Here is a 25,926-nt window from a genome sequence, read left to right as displayed (position 1 = left end):
TCCAGTTTCTCATCTGGGTGTTGTAGACTAGACTTGCCATGGTATTAACTCCATTGGCATAAGACTATGCCACTCAGGTTGTCTGTTTCAGAAGTCTTGCTGTTTAGAGAAGTAAAATATAGAATCAACCCCACACATTAGGACTCTTGCTTATAGAAAGATGAGTGTCAAGTTTAGTACAGTGTTCAACTCCAAAAGTAATACTTGTCAGTTTTAAAAATTAACCACTTTGAGCAGAAATCAATTCACCTTTCCAAATAACATGTTATACCTTCTTCTTGCTGAGTCAATTGATGTAGTTTTAATGATCTTCATTTTTTTGGGCTGGAACATTTCCTAATGATCTCTACTGCAAAACTATGATGGTCCTGGGGATTATTAAGAGTAATAAGTGTGTGGGGGGGGGCTCACTGTGGTGCAGTAGATTAATCCTCTGCCTGCAGCACCAGCATCCCATATGGGTATTGGTTTTAGTCCCAGTTGCTCCTCTTCTGATCCAGCTCTCTACTATGGCCTGGGAAAGCAGTGGAAGCTTAGGCCCCTGTACCCGTGTGGGAGATCCGGAAGAAACCCCTGGCTCCTGGCTTCGGATAGGCTCAGCTTCGGCCGTTGCAACCATCTGGGGTGTGAACCAGCAGGTGAAAGACCTTTCTCTCTCTCTCTCCTTCTCATTGTCTGTAACTCTACCTCTCAAATAAATAAATAAAATCTTAAAAAAAAGTAATTAGGGGGATCCACACTGTGGCTTAGTAGGTTAAGCTGCTGGTATCCCATGGGGCGCTGCTCCAGTTCCAATCCAGCTCCCTGTTAATGTGCCTGGGATGGCAGCAGGAGATAGCCCAAGAACCTGGGCTGACTTTCAAATAAATAAATAAACCTTAAAAATAAATAAATAAACAAAAGTGCTAAGGATTTGTGCCCTTTCACTAAAAAATATATATAACATTTAACATATATAAATGTAGTCCCTATTGTGAATATAGACGCCAATGACAGACAGCAGGCCTAAATTGCCATGGATCTGAAACCCATTTTTGTCTGCCACAGCAGTAGATGAATTGTGTAACACAGTAATAACAGAAATGCAAAATGGGCAGTAACAGTGAATATAGTTGTAAGGACAAGTTTTCCCCGCCCAGGAATGCCGTGCTTTGGAGTCTTGACCTGGTGCGTATGTTTTAGTTGTCCACAAGCGGCTTTTTTTTTTTTTTTCCCAATTTTTTTCTCATCTACAATTGTATTCTAAAAATATAAGGTTGCCTGTTAAAATATAAGATTGCCTATTAGATGAACTCCTTAATAGATTTGGTGCTGAAATAATGACTGTTTATTTTCAGCCTTTATAACCATGTTCATCTGCAGCATTCCAAACAGAGCTTGCATTGTGTCGTGGTTGAAGGACTGGGCTCTGTACTCTGGCCCAGCTGTTTGAAAAACTTGGCTCAGCCACTTGGCAGGTGCGTGGTTTTCAGCAACTTGCTTAACGTTTCTGTGCATGGTTGTTTTTGTTTTAGCTATCAAATAGAGGTAATACTGTTCACCTAACTCATGGGACTCTTGTGAGGATTCAGTATACGGAATCCGTAGAAACAACTTACACAAAGTAGAGACTCAGTGAATATTATTATCATTCAATCGCACACCTGGGATTGTGGATTCTTGATGTCAAGTTGAATCAGTACATAGACTCATCATCTAGGATTCATCTGTATCTCTGCTGTCTGCAAAGACCTTTTCCAATCGTAGTCTATTCCCTCCTTAAAATACCAGGGGAACTTTGCTCTACTTTTCTTCCAGTGCTTATATTGTTTTCCCTACATCTGTGGTCATGAGGATGCGATGCTAACTCATCTTTGCAGTAGAATAAAAACTCAGCAGAGGAAAAGAACTACAGTACAGACCACCAGCAAATTAAGCACCAGTATTAAGCCCAACCAAAACCTAAATTTTGAATTGCGGTGGTACTTGTATTTATATATTAGGCAGCTGTTTTTCACTTAAAAGTTATCCTTCAGTTACTACTTAAAGAATGTGCCCATTAATGATAACCTTAAAAGGAGAACTTGCCCTGGGAGTGAATAATGTTTACTAGAGAAAGTTTTCTAAGTGCTTTTTTTTTGGAATGCTAAATCTCAGGTCTTCAAACCAGTAGAAAAGCCAAGCATTTCAAAAAGTGTGACTTTCAATAAGAACAGCAGGACATTCCTTTCATGCCCAGACCTTTCTCTGGGACAAGGGAAAGCAATTCCCTGCAGGGGATTTTCCAGGTTGCTTTCCTCCAGCCTTGCCCTGCTCTGGCGAGCCATGTTGACAGTCAGATGCAAAGCGTGGAAACACTTATAAGGGTTCTCTTCCAATTACATCAAGCTGAAGCCTGTGGAATATCCTTTTGATATAGTGACACATTTTCATATTCTTCCAATTTTCTCACTTTAAGAGGGAGTTTTGTGGTTTAGATATATAACATTTATCAGTGATGACCAGTGTGCCTGACTCTTTGGTTACGAGTACTGTTCTAAGAAAATATTCATGGACTCTCAGCTCACAAATGTTTTGTGGCTAAAGAAGAAAAGTTACACATCATAGGGTGAATGTATTGTGTTTATCTTTCTGAAGACAAAAGTCATATTTGAGGGCAGTTTAGAAAACAAAATGAGGGATTCATAGCAGTTAAAAAGATGTGAGGAGAAGTATTTTGTCACGGAGACAGTACAGACATCCAGAGTTATTTTTTTTTAAATATTTATTTATAATATTTGAAATTCAGAGCTACACAAAGAGAGGCAGAGAGAGAGAGAGGTCTTCCATCCATTGGTTCACTCCCCAGAGGGCTGCAATGGTCAAGTCTCAGCCAGGCCAAAGCTAGTAGCCAGGAGCTTCTTCCGGGTCTCCCATGAGTGTGGCAGGGGCCAAAGGACTTGGGCCATCTTCTGCTGCTTTTCTCAGGCCATTATCAGGGAGCTGCATGGGAAATGGAGCATCTGAGACACCAACAGGCACCCATATTGAATGCCTGCCTTGCAGGCAGTGGCTTTACCTGCTACACCACAATCCAGCCCCTGAATCTCCTAACTTACAAACACAGTTCCCTGCTCCCCACTCCAAACTCCCACCTCCAAGGCTCCACAGCTGGCTCTATTTTTACTTCTCTTAGGTTTCATCTTCCTCTTTCAATCTCCATTGGCCCCTCCTTTCTGTAAGACAACCAAGCTAAACTTGACTCTTCACACCACCTTGTGGTAACATCTGAAAATCTTTTAAAAGAGTGTTTGAGCATTTTAAAATTTGTTTTACTCGGAAGTATTCTCAAAAACCTTCAAATACCTCTTCCTTTTCTAATTAAACAAACTTCTAAAAGTCCATTTAAGATAATGAAAATTCTATATCTGAATTTTTTATTTGTATAAGGTGAACAAATTTCATGCAGTTCACATATACAGATTTAGAAGCAAAATTGGTTTCAAAACATTAAATAGTATACTATATACTTTTTTGTACTTCATTAGCATATGTTGTTGTTAAAGATAACTTGCCATCATTTGTATTTATGTATCCTCAGTTTTGTACCGTCAATTAACAACAATCTTTTATAATATAAATTGTTTTGCAATCGAAAAAACTTAAAACAGAACTACTATGGAATCAATGGAGCAATGAAAATATGAAGCACGTAAGATAATAATAAAATAAATTATAGAATAATAATATAAAATTTTGATATCAGGAAAGAAGTGAAGAAAGAATCATATGCTGAACTTCATGAACTCCATTTAGGGTCTCAGAATTCCAGTCTCACATGTCTCCAGGAAGCATAAGGAAATTAGTTCCACTTCTTTACTGTGCCTCCTCTAATAGTCTATAATAATGCCAGGACAGACATCATTATCCTTTCTTCTGATAAAAACTCCATAAATAATTGATACCTCCAAACCCTAGCTTTGCTTCCAAAGACACAGAAACTTAGAATGTTTACACACACACGCACACACACACTTGAAGGGTAGGGACTAGAAAGATAGAGAGATAGACAGACAGACGGGTATGGACTAGATATAAAAGTGTGTATATATATATGTATATAGTTGAAGAATAAGGCTTTTGCACATGAATGAGTTTGAAGAACTATTACAGTGTTAGGAATGGTTTCAAGGTAGAAGGGCCATGAACAGTTAAAGGCAAGGAAGTAGTCATGGATGAAAATAAATGTCAGCTTCAAAGAAAATAACAAAGAAAGACTTCTGGATTTAGCAGGAAACTTTCAAACTCTCATTCATTAACAGAGGAAATGAAGAGATATAACTAAAGCCACATATGTTTTATTGATAGCAATGTAGAATAAAAACCAAGAATCTCTTGTTCCTAGCCCATTGAACTTCCCTGTAACAGAGAGATTTTTTAACATGTTGAGATCATGCCAATGAGGTAAAAAAGGACAGTGAGAGTAATGTTCCCCTTCTAAACTACACTTACCTAGATGCATTGTTCCAGGTAGTAAGTAATACTTGGGATTTGGTGTAGAAGTAGAAGAACTTGGTGACACAAACGTTCTGATCATAATGGTTGATAAACCAAATCACTTTTTCCCCTACTTCTAGATGACCTTACAAAGAAGCAACAGTTACTTTAGATATTCTTGCCAAAACATGAGCAAAGCTCAACAGATTGTTAGACTAAATGTTTGTTGTGAGTTATGAATTTGTCTTACTCTTGGGCTTGTAGCAACTGCTGGCTCTGTCCACCAGTCTGTGCAAGAAACCTCTGGAGCAGACTCAGTTGAGGCACTTGATGGATAATCTTCCTCTTGGCATATCTCAGTTCCAGCAAAGCCAAGTTTCTCCTTGACTATTATCTGTTCTAATCTCTCTCAGTCATGGATGTCAATGGAAACTCAATTTACATAAATAGAAAAACATCACATCTGATTTTTATCATACTGATTTTTTAAAATTTATTTTTATTTTTATATTTATTTTTTGACAAGCAGAGTTAGACAGAGAGGAAGAGACAGAGAGAAAGGTCTTCCTTTTTCCATTGGTTCACCCCCTAAATGGCTGCCACGGCCTGTGCACTGCGCCAATCTGAAGCCAGGAGCCAGGTGCTTCCTCCTGGTCTCCCATGCGGGTGCAGGACCCAAACACTTGGGCCATCCTCCACTGCCTTCCCGGGCCACAGCAGAGAGCTGGCCTGGAAGAGGGGCAATCGGGACAGAATCTGCCACCCCAACCAGGACTAGAATTCAGGGTGCCAGCGCCACAGGTGGAAGATCAGCCTAGTGAGCCACGGGCGCCGGCCCTATCATACAGATCTAAGGAGAATTTCTCATTTGAACTATGACAATCTTACCATTTTTATCCAACTATTGCATCTCCATTGGAAAGACAAGTGATGAGAAAGGCCCAGTGCCACTTGGAATCCAACATGCTTCCACAAGATACAGCATTCTGTGATCCAAATCATTCCTGTTTAGCACAACGCAGCAGACATGTTGGGACATCTGTAGCTGCATGATGTCAAAGAAGGATTTGCTGCAGGCTTTGGCTTGACACACTTTGAAATATTTCCCAGCTTTTTGGAAGCTTTACTATATTTTCCATGTGTGATGGATCCATAATTTTAATGGAGCCATAATGTGGTACATGGAAGACAGTATGGGAAGTTGCCTATGCTTACAGGAATCCAGTTCCTATGTTTCTATGATCTCACATGCAAGCCAGGACCTGGGTCCAAGCAGGAGAGCAATTATTACAAACACATGACATTACTGAGCTACTAATATGTGGTGTGTCTAGGCATTCAGCCAACAAAACTGAGGTAGTATAAAATAATGGCTAAAAGAATTTTGCAACATAGATAGTGGGAATATCTATCTAAGGTTAGCTGCAAATACTAACTTATATAATTCAGAGTATTACTTATTATTGGTAAAAACTAGAATGTTCTAAAGACATCAGAATTAATGTGATATCAGAATTAATGTGATATTGAAAGTGGGACCAATAATCTAGATCTTGTTCAAATAATTAGAGATGTGAAGCTATTTGAAGCACTTTGATCTTTTGACTTTTTAATGTAGAAGAATACAGACTTGTCCTTAAATTGCCGTCAGTAAACATATCCCCAAAGGTGCCTAGCATAGTGCTTTGCAGTAGTTTGGAACTGCAAATGTTTGTAAAATTAGGAGAAAATAGTATCTATCTATTATATAGTATCAGATTTGTTCTTTCAAAGTTCATGAAAAATTAGCATAGAAGTATACTGTACGAATATCTATCTAAATGCAAAATTCTATTTGAATGTGTCTGAGTAACTGTAGCATCTGCAATGTCTCTGATATCTGTCAGGCACTCAATTAATGTGCATTAATAAATTAATGATGATTAATCTAGTTAAAATGAGGTAATGGTGTATGTCATCTGCCTCTTTTATAGGAATGTAATGAGAATCAGATATTTTCATCTCTTTAGATAATAGATATTGCAGATGGTTTAGGACCACAAGACAGAGTCTATTTTCTCACTTGAGGAATGGGGTGTTTTCTAGGAGCAAGAAGTTTTACAACACATATAAGAAATGTTTTTACCATTGACAGTGAGATTGCTTGGGAAAATAAACCAGCCTTCAACAAAATTTGTGTTCACATGATTTAGGGATCATCCAAAACATTCATTCTGCCTATGAAGCCATACTTTAAATTTCTACAACTCCCTGAGCCACCCATTGTGATACCTGACAAATGGTCTCCTCATTCTGCACAAGCCACATTTGGGGTACATTACCAATCCTTACTATCCAGGATTTTCTCATGTGGCTCTTTACACTATAAAGCCTTACCTAGTATTATAATTTGTGCCACTTTGAAGCCTCATCCAAAATATAAATGCTGTATATTTTAAAAAAGGAGAGGGAAAAATCGATAACCTCAAATTAGTGGGTGGGTATTGGGTTGGGAAGAATTAGGAGCATGAATAATGATTTCACTCAATTACTGAAAAGCATTTATACCAATAAAAGAGTTGAAAGATCGATCTCCATCAAGAAAAGAACATGCATTGTGTTTTAAATTTCTGGGTCAAATCTCATGCTTCATTTCCTTGGGCTCTCAGAATCCATTTGAAACCAGAACAAATTTTTATCAAAATGCAAATTGGGGGGTGGGCATTTGGCAGAATGGCTAAAACAGTACTTGGAACTCCACTTGGGACTATCTGAGTCACTGTTTTGAGTCTTGACTCTGCTTCTGATCCAGCTTCCTGCTAATGTACACATTTGGAAGGCACCAAATGATGGATTAAGTACGTGAGGTCCTACTGACCACATAAGAGATCTAGATTGAGTTCCTTCCTGCTGGCTTGCCCTGGAACAGTCCTGGCTGTTGTGGTATTTGGGGAATAAGCTAATAATAGAAAATCTCTCTGTCTCTGTTTGTATTTCTGATTCTGTCTTTTAAATGAAACAAAAATAAGCAAATAAAATTTACTGATTTACTAAAATTTACAGATTCAGTGGATTAGCCTAAAGGTATATTTTGACATTTTGAACAATAATTATATTACAGTGGCATTTACTGGAAAAACTAAATATGAGCTAAGATGAGGGTTTTAAAGTCTGTTTGACTTCATCCTTAGAACAAATGACTGTACAGATAGGACCCTCCCCCCCCCAGAGTACATAAGAGCTTGTTAATCTCTTTAATAGCCAAATAATAAGTTCCAAGGGGACTTAGATGGATCCCGAGTCCTCTCCAGTTTGCAATTATCATTTCCTCATTGGAAACGTTGAATGCTTTGTGAAGAGAATGCATTAATGAACACACAAAGGAAATCTGGTATTCTTAAAAATCATGAATGAAGTTAATCCACACTTTGTAGCAGGATGTTACATGTTTTACTTTATGATCACAGAACTAAATTCAGTTTTCCAGCCAATAATGCCTAACACTCTAAGCCAATTGAATTGATCATGAGTTCTTAGAAAAACAGACGAAATGGACTGTTTTAGTATTTTTCACTTCGTGTTTCTATGTGGGTGCAAACTGTTGAAATCTTTACTTAATGTATACTAAACTGATCTTCTGTATATATAGAAAATTGAAAATGAATCTTGATATGAATGGAAGGGGAGAGAGAGCGGGAAAGGGGAGGGTTGCGGGTGGGAGGGAAGTCATGGCGGGGGGGGCAATGTTGTCCATAAGCTATACTTTGGAAATCTATATTCATTAAATAAAAGTTAAAAAAATACTATGAAACAGAAAAAAATGGACTGTTTTAAGGCAAATGGATCTTACACAATGAGAGACAACTGCTTTTTAAATGACATTGGTTGAATTTTTCATGTAACATATTTGGATTTCCTTCCTTGTTTGGAGATGTTTTAAGTCAAATAGAGTAGCCTCCAGGAATTCTTATGTTCAATTGCCACTAGCTAAAGTTTTATGAACTTGTTCTAAGAACATACCTTTCAACAGAAAGCAATATTTTCTCTACCTTCAAAGAGAAATTTTTGAAAAGTTTCAGGAAATGCAGACTCCCTGAAAATGGGACTTGGCCTGCTTTTTCTCAAAACTTTAAAAACATTGGGTTTCTTTAGCCCCTTTGAAGAACAAGGGCAACAGAAGAACTTAGTGTATATAACTATATATATATATTATATATATATATATATATAATATATATATAACCTGACCAATTGTAAATGATTCAACCTGGTTCTCGGTCCTACCCAACCATCTGTTTCTGTTGTTAATTAGCTTATTTTGTTTTTTTTTTTTAATGTGGTTCCTTATTATCACATCTTAAATTAAAACTAGTCTTGATAATCTAGAAGACAATCTTAAAATCTCAATTACTTTTTGGCTTCATATTTAATAAAATTGTGTGTTCAGAAGTATAATCATAACTGAGGTATACTCAACACTTTAAGGGGAATTGGTGTGAAATAAACAGGCAAAGTATGCAGTAGTAGGAATAGTGTGGGAGTGTGACCTAATGAATTAAAAATGAATAAGAACAAGTGATTCTAGCATAAAATGAAGCCTGGAGACAAGTGCAGTTCACAGGGATGGAAATTATTCAACAGGAGGGAGCTTGGCATAGTGATTAAGCCTTTACTTGGTACGCCCATAACTATACTGAAGTGCCTGTGAGTGCACACCCCGGGAGAAAGCAGGTGAGGGCTCAAGTACTTGCATTCTTGACACTCACATGGGAGACCAAAATTGGGTTCCTGGCTCATAGCCTCAGCTTCAAGCCATGGGCTGTTGTAGTAATTTGGGGAGTCAACAAGATCATGAGTTTCTCTCTCTCTCTGTGTCTTTCAAATAAATTAAATAAATAAAGTTTTTAAAGAAAAAATCATTAAAGTGAAAACCAACTGTGGTGGTTTCTATGGGTGCTTGAATAATTAATAATTAAAAAATAAAAAAAAATCTCTATTCTTTCTTTTCCATTTGTAGAGGCCACTTGAGAAAGGGAAAGGCTAACATTTCAAAACTTCTGAACCACGCAGAGAGCCCCAACTGGCAATTATTCATTGAGTGGTACAAATTGATGCATCCTTTGGAGATGTGAACAGGTATAGAGTGAGAAGAACCTGAGCTGTTTTGGTCAGAAAAATGGAGGAGCAGGATGAGGGAGGTGAGGCCTTGTTAGGAGCAAGGAGGCTCAGTAACATGAACAGAGTTATCAGGCCAGATGACCTACAAATAAGGATGGGTAATCATTTATTGTGGAATGCTGGCATTCCATATCCATGAAAACCCATTGTGTTGCATGTAAACATTGGTAAATTCTGTTACAAACACAATGCCACTGGTCTAGTGAACTCAAAATCATCTCCAAGCCTTAGCGCCAATGTCACCCCTCTTTGTGACTTCACCTGACCCACTCTCTCCCAGAAAATCTGTCAAAGTGTTCTCCTCTTGCTCTATTCTTGAGTAGTACTTCACGCATAAATTCTAAAACTGACCTGGTTAAATGATAGCTTTGCTTCGCAACTCTCTCACCTGTGAGACCATGAATGATTTTCAGGTAGGGGTCTTTTCTGTTCATTCTTGTAACTTCCAGATCCTAGTACTGTGTATGCCTGACACCTAATAAGCATTCAATAAATATTGGATGAAATGAATCAGTGGGAGTAGCCTTTTAAGAAGTAAGCTTTCAGCAGAGGAAGATGGTCCAGGTACTTGAGCCTCTGCATCCATGTAGGAGACCTGGCTTTAGCCCAGTCCAGCACTAGCCATTGCAGCCATCTGGGGAATGGAACCAACAGGTGGAAGAATCTCTCTCCCTCTCTGTTTCTGTAATTCTTTCAAAATAAATAAATAAATCTCTAAAAAAAGTAAGCTTTCAGAAAAAAAGACAAATTGGAAATAAAATACTTCAACAACTTGTTAATCAGATAAATAGACATAAAAATTAATTTTATTATAGTAGCAATGTGGACTTCTATTGTTTTATAGGTCATTATCCAGGACTCATGGTGCATTTTGTGTGTCATTAATGGCATTTATATGGTTGTCCTGGTAATTATTTACAGATCTCCACAAGATTGTAAACACACTGATACCAAGACTCAGCTTTTCATGTACCTGAAGGGGACTTCAGAGGCTCATGGAAATGGGATGAAACAGTAAGTTTATTTTGCTGCAAGAAAAAAAAGTGAAATCCACAGACAGGTTTTTTGTAACATATTTCCATGAACTTTTCGAAGATCACCTCATACATGCTGAGCAGCTGCGTAGTATCCAACATACATGGTAAGAGCCCAGAGAAAGCTTAAGAAAGGAAGTAGGGTGGGAAAACTTTAGAGGAATAGGGGAGTCAAAAGGTAAAAATTTAAGACTTGAGTTTAAAAATATCACACAAAAGAAGTTTTTTCTTCTTTTTTTTGGCAGAGTTGGGAGCGGCTGGTCCAAATAAGGCATTCAGACACATAAGAGTTTCCAAGGTGACACTGCCTGAGCCAAAAGAGAATCTGACTCTCCTCATTCCTCAGGTGCCACATACACATCTGACTCATGTCAAAATAGAAAGCTGGACTCGTCATATAAAAATGTGCTGGCCAGCGCTGCCAGTGACCTTTTCAAATCCATCATTGCAGATGGACATTCAAACCAGAGGAAATGACCTTCAGCTGGGCTGTTTCTCACTACATGGTGTGAAGGCAGGCGTGCAATTACAAGCCGCCTAGTTTTTGTTTTCAAACGGCCCAAACCTTCCAGTATTTTCCATAGCTTTACTGCAAAATATAACACTAGCCTCAAGCTTAACACGCCCTCCATGTCTCCAGATCATCTTCCTTTTTGTCGCTTGCCTGCTCAGCCTGCTGGCCTCTTCGTGAGCCCCATGTGACTTACGCAAATTGTTTTAACAGCCAGATGCTAAGAGCAAATATTGAACTTTTTCTTCCTGTGTCCCTGAGTTTTTCCTTTATCCATGTGCACTTGGCAATGTATTACAGAACAGAAATACCGCCTAGCTTGTATTTATTAGCTCAGTGTGGATAAACACAATGGACCGGCAGTCTTCCTGCCTTCCTCAGCCCTTTGCAGGTGGAGGTTTGGGGTCCAGCTGTCTTACTGCTAGTGGCTCTTTTTGGAAGATCACAGAGAGTGGGTGGCAGGCAGCAAGTGTGATACCTATCTGGATCTTTACAAACAGATAGAAAATGTGGTTTCTAGAAAAATACGATACCTGTAGCATTTCTCAAAGATCCTGCCTGTTCACAAGCTAGCTCATTTTTTGCTTCTTTATATTTAATGGAAATTAACAGTCCCTGATGCTCTTCAAATGAAGACACACACATGTGCACAGGCACCGTACATGCACACCTTTCTGCAGAAAACATGTTTGGTTTGGTTTGGTTTGGAATAGGAAGGAGATGATGAAGGGAGCTTGCTTTGTTTTATACTACTTTTTTATTTTATTATTTATTTTATGTACAATTTTTAACATTTTTCCACATTCACTTCATGTGTAAATATGATATACATGTATACATAATATTTCTTGAAAGTAGGGATATTAATATCAGACAATGTGCAATTCATGACAAAGATAAAATGAGGAAAGAAGAGTTTATTATTTTGTAAGGTATGTAATTCAGTGAAGAGAATCTTTATAAATTACTTATCTCAAATAACATGGCACCCAAACATTTTATACAACATATACATGTATGTATATATATGTGTATATATACATGTATATATACAATATATATATGTAGATTTCCACATATGAGAGAAAGCATGTGGAATTTGTCTTTCTGTGTCTTAATTCATTTAGCACAATGATCTCCAGTTCCATCCATTTTGTTGCAGTTGTCATTGGCTTTCAAAAAATAAATCAGAATCTTTCAGGTCATCGGATATAGTATTTTTTTCCTGAAACATTACTACTACAAATATAGGAGATTAATCAAGTATGGTGTGAAAGGGCAGGCGTTGTGGCTCAGTGGGTTAAGAAATGAACCAATGAAATAAGCGGAATCACCAACTTTAGATGTAGCATTCTGTCACCGCTGATGACAGTAAGGACCTCACTGAAGAAGTTTACATATTATCCAGTAGTGAACCTAATAATGGAGCTGAAATTGTACTGATGCAAATATTTTTCTGCTTTAAACAAATCTATAAAATAGAATGCATATAACAGACACTGTATATTCGGCTGCAAACAAAATGTGCTTATATAAGTGCCTTTGAATGAAATTCATATTGGTGTAACTTTCTAAAAACTGTCAGTATTTTCTTTTCTTTTTAATATATTATGATAATAAGTTTCAATATGCCTGCATCTGTGTTTCCTGCTGTTTTATATTTCTTCTAACAAATCTGCTATGAATGTTTCTTCAGAACCTACAAGTTTTCTTTAAAAAGGTTGTGGAAAATGGAATTAAAAGATATTTTTACTTTAGTGAAAGATGTTTAAAACCCATGTAATATTTTCCACAATACATGTTTTTCATGAACTCTGTGAAGACTTCCAGTATGCATGGATTTCTAAATGTTTGCCACCAAAATAAACTTTAAACACCCTGTTACAAATGTGTGAGTTTGAGTTTGAATTTGGTACAATTGTTATGTTTGAGTCTCAGAGCCTGTCTAAGCAGTGCAAAGCTTATTTTAAAGGGGTGGTTTAAGATGAACTTTGCTATGCAACACCATTGCTATCACCCTGTGGACCCCAACATCCACATCAGGCATCATTAAATAAGGAAGCTCCTTTAACAGCTATGGAGCTCCAGGCAGCTTGAAAAACCTCTCTCTTGAATGTGTTGCAGATCTGGAGGAAGTCAATTCTGTTCTCTTGTCATCCCTCTCAATGTCTTATTATGGTCCCCACTCTATCATGATCACTCTAGGTGTCAGTATACCAACTTTGAAAAATATGGCTGCATTGTGATTAGCTGCTGCACTTCCACAGTTCTGTAATAGAGAGAAAAAAAAAAAAACTTTTGACCTTTCCAATTTTATGAGTCAGAGAACTTTCCAGAACATTAACAGTACTGGAAAAGACCCTGGTCCTGGAACAGCTAATGCCATGACAGGAGGCCCCAGTAGCTACAGAAGAAGCACACTGTGTTCCCTTTTTGGGACCAGCCAGCCAGACCAAAAAAGAATGGGGCTCCCCTCACTTCTGCAGCTGCATTCCAGCACGGACTGGAGAGGTGCCCCCGACACATGGCATTTCCTCCAGGGACATGTTCCTCAAGTCCCAGATGGGGAGACATATCAGAGGCAGCAGAGCGTCTTGTGCCTTTACTCTGGCTCTTGCCATCTGTGATCCTTGGCATTGTGAAGGATTCATTATTGTTGTCTCCTAAACATGTAACTTGTAATAATGGCCAAAGAGTAGGGGTTTCAGTGAACAGAGTTTTCTATTATACTAATTCCAGGTCTGAGTCACAAATAGAAAGACCCTTTTTGTACATTTTTCTTCCACAGGCCCCCACTGGCATTTGCCATCTGAATCTGAGGAAACCTAAGTAGAACTAAAATCTCCCTGTGTTTGTGTCTGCCATCTGCTGGGCAGCCTATCTAATCAGGCACCTTTAGAACAAAGGTGACATCCTTTTCCATAAGCAACCTGCTGGGAGGGCTGGAGAGGGAGAACAGTTTAGAGCCTCTGAACACCAACCCACCTACCTCCCTGTGTTCCCCACCACCCCCACCTCCACACAACCCCCGCCCCACGGCCCAGCACACAGAGCCTCTGTGGCTGAGACCCACAGGGAGGAAGCTCACTCCTTGTGATAGTTGCTGTGGTTCCCCCTGCATTCCAAAGATGTCACTTGGTTTCATCAGAAACCACGTGGGACTGCAGAGGGAGGCATCCTCATCTACCTGAGGCCAGCTTAAAGGTTCAACAAAAACGTCTTAACTTTGGCCTCAGTCACCCCACCACACTTTGCTTGACTTTCACTTTGACCTGAGATGACTTCCTACCTTCTGATGGAACAAAGACATAAGCTTCAGCCATTCTATCTCATTTCCCAAAAGATAGGGAAAATCAGAATTTATCCCTGGTCCCTGAATCCCAATGCAGTCTCAAATCATATTGTTTCCCACTGCACCCTCTGCATTCTTCCCCAGGTTTGGAAGCCTGTATGGAGAAGCTCACCTCTGCCTGCTGTCCCCGACCCCCACCCCTGGCCCACCTAAGATATGAAAAAGCCCAGCACCTGGGGTCTGGGCCCTCTGCCATGTGTTTGGTCTGGGTGCATGCTGGCAGTTGGTGGACCTCTGCAGGTTTATTTACTTTGAATAAATTTGGTCTGGCTATGAGTTCATATTCTGTCTCCTCTCTGTACTGTGCCCTTTCTTTTTCTTACATTTGGTGCCCTGTGTGACGAGGGGAGCAGGAGGTCAGCATCTTGCCCAAACCAGCCACTCCTGCATGCTCGGGGTAAGAGCTGTGACTCCCTTCCCCCTCTTCTTCCAAACTCTTCTGTTCTCTCTGTGGCAACTGGGGTGAGGACCAGGAAGTGACAATTGAGTGTCTGGCACTCTGCACTACCACGGGGAGCCCCTAGATATTCTGGTCCTGTGACTTTGACTCCCTGCCCACCTCTTACTTGTTCTTTCCTATCATCTCCATTTCCTTTAAAGAGAGAGATCATGGATGTATGGGACTGGGAATAACCTGTTGTAAGACTACAAGCCTCTGGCCAGGGCCACTCTCTGGTGAGGCTCAAAATTCCCCAGGTGAAGATCAGACCCCAACAGCCAGACAAGGTATCCAAGAGTTTAACTCCTTTTCTACTTTCATTTCTGCATGTAAGATGTCTCATTGTAAAACTATTAAGGTAGCTGAAAATTTGGAGATCGAAGGTCCTCAATTCTGGCCACCTTGAGCCATTGTCTAATTCATATTGAGGCCAAATCTTAGTGCAGAGACAAAGTAATTGCTCCTACTTTATCTCTCCCTTTAGGCCCAGTTTGCACAAGTCTTTTAAGAGGCAGGGCTGGCTTCTCCTGGGGTGCAGGGAAAGGTGCAACTTCCAGGTATCCCCCAGTTGTCCTCCTTGGAGTGATCCTGACAGGCCTGGGAGACACTTCTCCAAAACCCCCCAGACGAGTTGAGAACCACCTTGGTCACTCACTTTCTCACTCACTCCCACTTGCACTTTCTCATTTCCCAGATCAGAGCACTTTGCCAGATCTCATTGCTGCATTGGATATCAGATCTCATTCTCAGCCCATCGTTTTGGGAAGGGAGGCCCCTGTCGCCTCTAATGCGCTGGGGTAACACTCATGACTGGTTCATCCCCCTTTTAGGCCCTACAGTGTTTGGTCGGGCTGGTTCATCCCCTCTTGTAGGACCTGGGGTGTTCCGTCAGTTTCCCTTGCTCGGAGAAGATGCTCATCTGCCACAGCTTAGAACTGGGATGCTGGTCTAAGCTTGAGGATTCGCTTTCTCCTCTGCGAGGACTCAGAGTGGAGGTTCTTGGTTGGGGTGATTTTTTTCCCCGGAGATGACCTGTGAAAGGAGCCTCTTCCCTCAGGCCGCATTTTGCTTAATTCATGGGATCCAAAATTTCCCACATTTCACCCGACACCCCTCTGGCCTGCCTCTTAGAAGACTTGTGCAAACTGGGCCTAAAGGGAGAGATAAAGAGGAAGCAGTTAATTCATCTCTGCACTAAGATTTAGCCCCAATATGAATTAGACAATGGCTCAAGGTGGCCAGAATTTGGCACTTTTGATCTCCAAATACTCAGCTGCCTTAACAGCTTTACACAGAAGTCTCTCACATCCAGGCTCTTTTCCTCCTTTGGGGTCAACTTTCCACACTCCAAGTTCTCATGGAGGAAGGAGGCCTGGAGCCTCCTCTTGAATTTTCTACCTCCCAACCATTCCCTTCCCCTCCTCCACCTGAGAAGCCAGCGACTCAGGATCACCACCCTTTGCTCACTCCATCCCCAGCTCTTTCTAGCCCCTTCTCCTCTTCCACCCCACCAGAGGCAGCAGATGAAACTGCCCCCCTTCTATCCTCTTCTCCCCAAAAGTCCCTTTACCCAGTTCTTCCCAAGGAAGGAAAAACTCCCTGTAGGACTTCCACCCCGCCATTCCCTCCCTCATCTCCTCTCTGTGACCCTGACCCTGCATATGACTCTCTGCCCTACCCACCCCAGGGCCCTCCTGAGCCTCAGCCTCTGTTTGGCAACTGCTCTCTGGCTGACCCACCTAATTCCTCATCCAATCCTACCCCTCCTCCTCCCAACCTGCCTCCTCCCGCTACCCTATCTCCTCCTCACACACACTCCCTAACTGTACAACCCCAAACCCTCCTCCCCTTGAGAGTGGAAGGACCAGTTAGGGTCTATGTGCCTTTCTCTCTATCAGACCTTAGTCAGATTGAGGACATCTAGGCTCATTCTCAGAGAATCCTTTTAAATATCATAAGGGTTTTCTCTGCCTGATTCAGTCCTATAGCTTAACCTGGAATGATCTCTATTTCATTCTGTCCTCAACCCTAACTCCAGATGAATATGAACATATCTGGCATGCTGCCAAACAGCATGCCGCTGAAATGCATTGCCAGGCACCAAGCAGACGCCCAGAGGCTGCTCAAGCTGTCCCCAGAGCCAACACTAATGCAAACTGGACTCACAGACCTGGAGATCCAGGGCTACAGGCCCAAGACCACATGATCTCATGCCTGCTGCCAGCTATGGATAAGAACAGCCATAAACAGGTTAATTTTGAGAAGTTCTGAAAGGTCACCCAGGAACTCAATGAAAACCCTACTGTATTAATGGCCCACCTTACAGAGGCAATGGCAAAGTATATTAACACCAATCCCAATTCACCAGAGGGATGGCTGTTTTTAAATTCCCACTTTATGTCCCAATTAGCTCCAGATAACCATTGCAAACTCCAAAAATTACAAGATGGTCCACAAACCCTCCAGAGGGACCTCATAGGTATGGCTTTTCATGTTTTAACAATAGAAATGAAGAATTAAGGACTCAGAAGGAAGCAGATAAAAATCTAGCTTCAGATGCTTGCCTCTGATCCATCCAATCACAAACCAAGTTTCACCCCTTGGGAGTCCTGTTATCAATGCATCAGTGCAGGGTACTGTGTCAAGGCCCGCTCCAACTCGAAGTCTACCTCAGCTCAAGGTTCTAGCTCTCCTGGAACTGTATTAAATGTGGCAATATTGGACATTGGGCCCTATTAGTACCCTAACCTGAGACCTCCACCTACCTCATATCCCTAGTATAGACAATGGGGTCACTGGAAGATGGACTGCCCAGAGGGAGGAACCCCCCTTTCTGGAACAGTCCTCTGCTCAAATCCCTCCAGCACAGGACATCTCTGTTAGACTTTAGTAGAATGAAGAGGCCTGAGTTCCACAGCCTGCATCATGGATGAGTCCAAGGACCCAAGGGTAATATTGCACAGTGTCTGGTAAGTGAGTTTCTTTCTTGCTGGACACTGGGGCTAGTTTACCTGTTTTAAATGAATTTGCAGTCCACTCCTTCCTTTCTCAATCTCTGTTGTTGGCATGAAAGGCCTTATCTAAATGCCTAATAAGACCCCTCCCTTATATTGCTCCTTCAGAGATACTACTCTCTTGCATTCCTTTTTCATCCTTCCTAACTGCTCCACCCCTCCTTAGGCATGGGACCTTCTTCACCACCTAGGGGCATCTATCTCCATTCCCACTGGGGATAAAACACAAACCTTTATACTTCACATTATGGACCTTTCTCTCCCCACCTCTCAACCCCAGACTCCCACCCTTCCCTTAAAAGGCCATAGAGGTCTAAAACCTCTGAGCCTACATACTGATTTCCCCCCACTTTCCCCATAACATAACCATAATTTCTGTCAAAAAATCAGATGGCTCTTACCGCTTAGTACAGGATCGCCAACATATTAATGCTGCTGTCCATCCCACATATTGGTGGTGCCAAACCCCTAAACTCTCCTCTCCAAAATACCCCCTACAACTTCTTTCTTTTCCATCCTGGACCTAAAGGATGCTTTCTTCACAATTCTTCTCCACACGTCTTCCCAGCCACTCTTTGCCTTTATCTGGTCTGACCCCCATATTCATCTTACTCAACAGCCATCCTGGACAGTGTTATCTCAAAGTTTCCAGGACAGTGTACACTTCTTTGGACAATCCCTCCAGGCAGACCTGGCCTCTATTAACCTTAAACCCAGCACCCTTCTTCAATACGTTGATGATCTTCTATTCTGTAGCCCCTCCTGAGAGACCTGTCTCCAACATACCACTAGTCTTGAACTTTCTAGCTGAAGAAGGTTATAGGGTATCTCAAAAAGAAGGCTCAGCTAGTTTCCACTTCTGTCACCTTCCTGGAACTTCTCGTGATGCCAGGCACTAGTGCAATTCCTCCAACCTGAAAACAAGTGATATGCTCGCTTCCTTTCCCATGTGCTAAACGTGACCTCCTGTCTTTCTTGGGACTTGTGGGATACTTCCACAGATGGATTCCAAACTTTTCTCTTATTGCTAAACATCTCTATGAAGCTATCAAGGTTGATCTAGACCAGCCCTTACAGGAGACCTCCCTCCTAGAGACCACATTACAAACCCTAAAGAAAGCTCTTCAACAAGTGCCTGCCCTAAGCCTCCTTAACCCACTTAAGTTGTTCCTCCTCTATATCCATAGCTCTAAGAGGCAAGTACTTGGTCTCTTGTCCCAAAAGGCCAAAGACTCTATTATACCTGTAGCCTATTTCTCCAAACAATTAGATTGGGTTTATTAAGACGAGCCCCAGTGCCTAAGGGTTCTGGTCACAGCAGCCCTTCTAATACCTGAGGTCCAAAAGCTAACTCTTTATCAACCCTTACAAATTTGTTCCTCCCATGGGTTGTTAAGACCACCAAGTTTTTCAATCTATATCAGCTTCTCGCATCCAAGTTCTTCAGTCTACCCTGCTCCAGACCACCACTACTTTAGATCATTGCTCCTTTCTCAACCCAGCTTCTCTCCTCTCGAGTGCCCTCTCTGATCCCCTTGAACTCCATTCCTATCCTGACTTCCTTGATTTTTCCTTAACTACATTTCACCACCTTACAAACACTCCTATTCCCAAAGCCCCTGATTGGTTCATTGATGACAGTACTTCTAAAACTACTCCCTTTTCCACTGGGTACACAATAATTGAGGGGTACTGTGATGATGCCTCTTCTTCTTTCCCCCATAGGGTCATAGAGGATAGGCCCCTACCTCAAGGCACTATCTCCCAACAGGCCGAATTGTTAGCCTTGATTTGAGCCTTCACCTTAGCCAAAGGAAAGACAGTTAATCTATATACAGATTCCCTAAAGGGGAAAGGCTATAATATCAGCCATTCTAATACCCAGATATGGCAAGAAAGGGGTTTTCTGATAGCCCAAGGGACACTTAAACTAAATGGCAAGCTGATTAAAACTCTTCTTGATGCTGCCCAGCTGCTAACAAAAGTTGCTGTTATTCACTGCAAAGGACACCAGAAAGGTAACTGATATTGGAAGTGACCCCTAAAATATACATATAAAAATGTGGTCCTTCCGGCGCTGTGGCTCACTTGGCTAATCCTCCGCCTGCGGTGCCAGAATCCCATATGGGCACCGGGTTCTAGTCCTAGTTGCTCCTCTTCCAGTCCAGCTCTCTGCTGTGGCCCGGGAAGGCAGTGGAGGATGGCCCAAGTGCTTGGGCCCTGCACCCGCGTGGGAGACCAGGAAGAACCACCTGGCTCCTGGCTTCGAATCAGTGTAGCTCTGGCCATAGCGGCCATTTGGGGGGTGAACCAATGGAAGGAAGATCTTTCTCTTTGTATCTCCCTCTCACTGTCTGTAACTCTACCTCTCAAATAAATAAAAAATATTTAAAAAAATGTAGCCCTTAAAGTTCCGCAGAAGTCCCATCTGGGGTGCCACCAGAATTTGGGGTGCCATACGATATCACCATATGCTTATTAATAAATCCCCAATATTAATAAGTCCAAGAGCACTCTTGCCTAATATTTAGAGAAGAATTCTAAATACCGGCATCAATAAATGAGGCAGCATGTTACACTTTAAGCTTTTATTTAGTGCAAAAGATGCATAGAAGATTGAAAACTTTATCTAAGAGAGAGAGGGGTAAATCTGAGTTCATACTGAGCACCTGGAACCAGCCACATGAAGGAGGATGTAGGCCAGGAAGCCTAGGGCAGATGGCCTGAAGGCCATGCACCCTGGAGGCGCAAGGCTACAGCAAGCCCCTTCCTGGCAAGAGGCCAGAGAAAAGAAGCGAGGCAAGAGATAAATCTGGGTTCAAGAAGCCAGGGAAGAAGAGTAGGGGCAGACAACCCTTGTTCCAGGCTTTTAACCCACTTCCAAAGGGGAGTGGTTAATTAACCTGATTGGCTGGTGGACACCCAGGTGTGGCCAGGTAGGAGCATGAGGTCACACAGGGGTGTGGTAAAGGTATCAGGTAGGGTGTGAAGTCTCACAGGGGTGTGGAGAAGGCGTGGTCTTCCAGCTCACAAACCTAATGAATTTTAACCTGTATGCCTGCCTACTTTAGTAACCAATACCTATCTGAAGCTAACAATAAGGCTGATCTGTCAGCTAAAGCAACAGCTCATGGGGAAACTATCCCATCTTTTCTCTTTATCTTAGCTCCTGTATATTCAGACTTAGAAATCTGTCAGTTCCAATGACAAGGGGCATCTAGACAGGACTCATGGTGGTTTCTTGGTGAAAAACTAATACTTCTTTCTTCTCTCCAAGTAACCTTTCTAAAAAACCTCCACTCTATCACTCAAATCCGAACTCTCTTCTTCACTTCCTGAGATCACATGTACACCTAACTCCTGCCATACAAGAAACTGCATAACATATCTCAAACATGTAGCATCTGCCAAACCTTTAACCCCGTCTCTAATATCAGACCACCCCCATTCCCCACTGACCAGGTCAGTGGATCACTCCCGGGGAGGACTGGCAGTTTAACTTCACCCACATGCCACCAGTTAGGCTAACACATTACCTTCTGTTTATGATGGGCACCTTCTCAGGGTGAGTGGAAGCTTTCCTTACTACTAATAAAAAAGTTTCCACTATACTGTTAAATAATATTACCCCAAGATTTGGATTACCAGCTTCTATTCAATCGGATAGTGGACCAGAATTTACCTCTCACATTATTGCAACAATAGTTGCCTCTCTTCATATTTCATGATATTTTCACATTCTATATCACCCCTCCCCACTCTTCAGGAAAAGAACAGATGAATGTAATTTTAAAACAGGCTCTAACTAAACTCTCTACCCGGGTCCACCTAGACTAGGTAAAACTCCTTCCTTTAGCTCTGTTAAGAATTAGATCTCCTCCCCAGAAGCCCATTCAAAATTCCCTATGGAAGGCCTCTTTCACCTAACTTCCATCCCCTACAAAATTCTGAAGCTATTCCTCCTCCCCTTGCTTTCTCTCTTCTTGCCAAAATGCGCTCCCACTATGGACCTATGCAGACATACATCTACCCAAACCTCACTGACTGTACCTTCTGATTATACTCCTACCTTTCAACCTGGAGACTGGGTTCATCTAAAACAAAATGAGGCTACTCTAAAGTCAAAATGGAGCAGGCCCTACCAGGTGATATTGACTACCCCCTCCACTGCCAAATTCAAGGAGCACACCCCCTGGCTACATTTTACTTCATTAGAACTAGTAACATCTCCCTTATATAAGTCTATTCCCACAGGACCCACCACTCTCAGGTTGATGAACACTCCCTGCAACACCAGAATAACCGTCTCACGTCCCTGACAGTTCCTGAATTCCACGAATTTCTCCAAATTATTCTACAGGAGAGCTATTGGTATTCATCTCCACCAATTTACCTTCCTGACCTCATCTCAGATTGCTGGCTTTAGGGAGATCTCTGTGACTTCACACCTATGCAGGTATCCTTTTTGACCTTCTGTTTATGCTTCATATTGAAATGTGCTGTCACCCTCTTTCAGTGTCTGAAGCTATAATCCTAGTCCTAACTTTGGCCATAGGCTTGACAGCAATTGCCCACACTAGCTGGACCTGTAGTACAGAACTTCTCTTAGCATGCTTTTGTCTTTTCTGGGCAGGATATTTTTCTGCTATCTTCTGCCTCTAACCTGGTCCCTTATCATGGTCCCAAGCCCCTATATACCTCTCACCCACATTCCCTCCCAAAATTCTTTTTTTTTTTTTTTAAAGATTTTACTTATTTATTTGAGAGGTAAAGTTACAGACAGTGAGAGGGAGAGACAGACAGAAAGGTCTTCCCTCCATTGGATTTGGCCACAACGGCCAGAGCTGGGCCGATCCGAAGCCAGGAGCCAGGTGTTTCCTCCTGGTCTCCCATGTGGGTGCAGGGGCCCAAGGACTTGGCCATCTTCCACTGCTTTCCCAGGCCACAGCAGAGAGCTGCATTGGAAGAGGATCAGCTGGGACTAGAACAGGCGCCCATATGGTATGCCGGAGCCACAGGCGGAGGATTAACCTACTGTGCCATGGCGCCGGCCCCTCCTCCCAAAATTCTTCCATACCTCTCATCAGCATTTCTTCTAGCCTACTTTTTTTTGAAGATAATCCTAATGTCTCTTCATGTTGGATCTGCGCACACTCCTCTCCCGAGGGCTGACAAGCCCTCCCCACTCCCACACAGCTCTGGGAAGGGGCCCATGGATTTGTTTATATTATAAGGACCAGAATCCTTCTGGCAGAACCCTAGGAGCCATATGTCTTTTGTAGTTCCCAGGAAGAAATGCCAGCATGGCTAAGGAAGAAACACCGATATTGTATAGAGAAATAACACCTGAGGATCCATCTGCTATACCTGTTCAAGACATTTTTGATGCGGCCTCGCTAATCAGTCAGGCTCCTTAATGCATCATGCATGTTTCCATTCCTTCTTCCTACAATGTGGGTTCATTACCCACAACACCAGTGACCTAGTTGTCACTCTTCCAGGCCCACCCCCTACTTAACCACCTCTACTCCTCAAACCCAATGAATGCAGCTTCAATGGCATTTACTCATCTTACTGCCCTGCTGAATGAAAGCATAAAGGTTATCTCTTACCATATGGTCACATGCGTAGGACCAGAAACAGGGTCATTCTTTATCTGTGGTAACCAAGCATGCATCTGCTTCCCCACCGACTGGACAGGGACTTGTACACTTGCCTTCTTATTTCTTCCTTTGGACTATAGCCTAGACCAAGCTCTATTTTCTGTCCCTCTAACCCACCACATCAAGAGGAATTTTGGACTCACCTCCTTGATAATCTCGCTGGGTTTCTTGATAGAAATGGAACAGGAACTACTAGACTGGCCATTTCAGTAGGCAAGGCAAATAAAATTGAAGGTTTATCTCTCAGTCCCAAAGAAAACCTAAATGACCTAGCATAGCAACTGCCTCACCTCCAGGGTCAGGTGGATTTATTGGCAGCAGTAGTTTTCCAGAATCACCAGGGACTAGACCTCCTCACAGCTGAGAGAGGAGGGCTTTGCTTCTTTTTGATTGAAGAATGTTGCTTTTACACCAACAAATAGGGTGCAGTAAGAGATGGGATCGAATGCATAAAAAATGTGCTAATGAGATGTATTCCCAAGATAATTCTGCCTTGTTTTGGCCATCTTTTCTGCCATGAGCAATGACTCTAATACCTCTTTTTATCTGAATAATAATTGTGCTCCTATTTCTACTATGTATAATTAACTTATTCCAAACGTTCATGCAGGAATGAATGACTGCTGCATCTCAAGCCATCTGGCAGGAGCAACACAAGATTGCTCTTCTTTAATCAACCTGATCCTGAGTATAGATCCTCACTCAGATCCTTGCCCCACATCTATACACTGTACCAGCAGGGAGTAGCCAGAAAGAAATCGGCACCCCATCTCCTTATCTACACTCAGAGGCAGGATTGGATTGATGGAACAAGGACATAAGCCTCAGCTCTTCTAGCTCATTGCCCAAAATATAGATAAAATTGAATTTATCCATTGTCCTTGAATCCCAATTCAGTCTCACACCCTATTGTTTCTTACCCCACCAACTGCATTTTCCCTCAGGTTCAGAAGCTAGTGGACCAAACCTGAAAAACCTGTATGGAGAAGTTCATCTTGGCCTGCTGCCCCCCACTCCCACCCTTAGCCCACCTAAGATATAAAAAGCCCAGACATGTTCGGTCTGTGTGCATGCTGGCAGTTGGTCGAACTCTGCGAGTTTGCTTTCTTTGAATAAATTCCGTCTGGCTACAAGTTCATATTTTGTCTCCTATCTGTTCTGCACCCTTTTCCTTACATTGATGCCCACTTGAAGAGATGCCAATCTGTGCCCCTTTTCTTATACTTTCCACTCAAATCTGACCCTGGAATCCCTACTAAGTCAGTCCTAGCCTCTCCCCTCTGACCCACACAGACCTGTGGCCCTGCCTTCTATGACAAAATGTGTCCATGCTCTGTGGTCATTTCTTCCTAGGCTTCTAGTGTCTTCCTGGAACTTTCAAATCAAAGTTCAGTTTCCTAGAAGGCAGAAAGTTGAGCCAAAGCAGGAAGAAAGGACTGCTGGTGGAGTGATGTGCAAAAGGAGAGTGGGAGACTGATGTTATAGGCACATCCTGGGGTGCACTGTACCTCACTTGTTCTCTAACCTTTGCTTTAATATTTATTTATTGATTTTATTTCTTTGAAAGAGAGAATCAGAGCATAAAGTGAGAAATTTTCCATCTTCTGGTTCATTCCCCAAATGCCAGCAACAACCAGGGTTGGGCCAGACAGAAGTCAGTAGATTAGAACTCCATTGGTGTCTCCTATATGGGAGGCAGGGACCCAAGTGCTTGAGCCACCACGTGCTGACTCCCAGTGTGTGGAAGCTGAAATCAGAAGTGGAACAGGACTTGAACCAGGAACTCTGTTATGGAATGTGGACATCTTAAGTTGCATCTTAAGTGCTACACCAAACGCCTGCCCTTTGCTCTCTAATCTTATGCAAGTCTCCTTCCTTCTTGCTCTGATTATTTGTGTTTTTTTTTTTGCTCTAAAAATGGGGGCTAGAGTGGGGGGTCGGGATTATTATGAGGAGGTACATGGGTAACAGGCATTCAGAGTGGTTCCCTGGTAGAAATTCGGAGTTGGGAAGTGCCTGAGAAAGAACAAAGACCATCTCTTTGAGGCTGTTTCCCCACAACACTATTACCCATGGACTACCTAAATAATCTGTTCCAAGCCTTTAGTTCTGGACTGGTGGTATGGTGCCTCTCAGTGTATCAGAGAGGGCTCAAAACTCAAATATGCTTGGAAAATGCTGTGAGCTGAGGCTGACTCATGGCACATGGAGATTGACAAGGTTCAGATGCAGTTGTTACCCTGGACAAGTTACTTAACTGCTCTGCTTCCATCTTTCTCATCCTTGAAATGAGGTGAATAA

The sequence above is a fragment of the Oryctolagus cuniculus genome, chromosome 5 (assembly GCF_964237555.1).
Source record: "Oryctolagus cuniculus chromosome 5, mOryCun1.1, whole genome shotgun sequence".
NCBI classification, from domain to species: Eukaryota; Metazoa; Chordata; class Mammalia; order Lagomorpha; family Leporidae; genus Oryctolagus; species Oryctolagus cuniculus.
The sequence above is the reverse complement of the archived record's forward strand: the minus strand, read 5'-3'. Positions refer to the sequence as shown.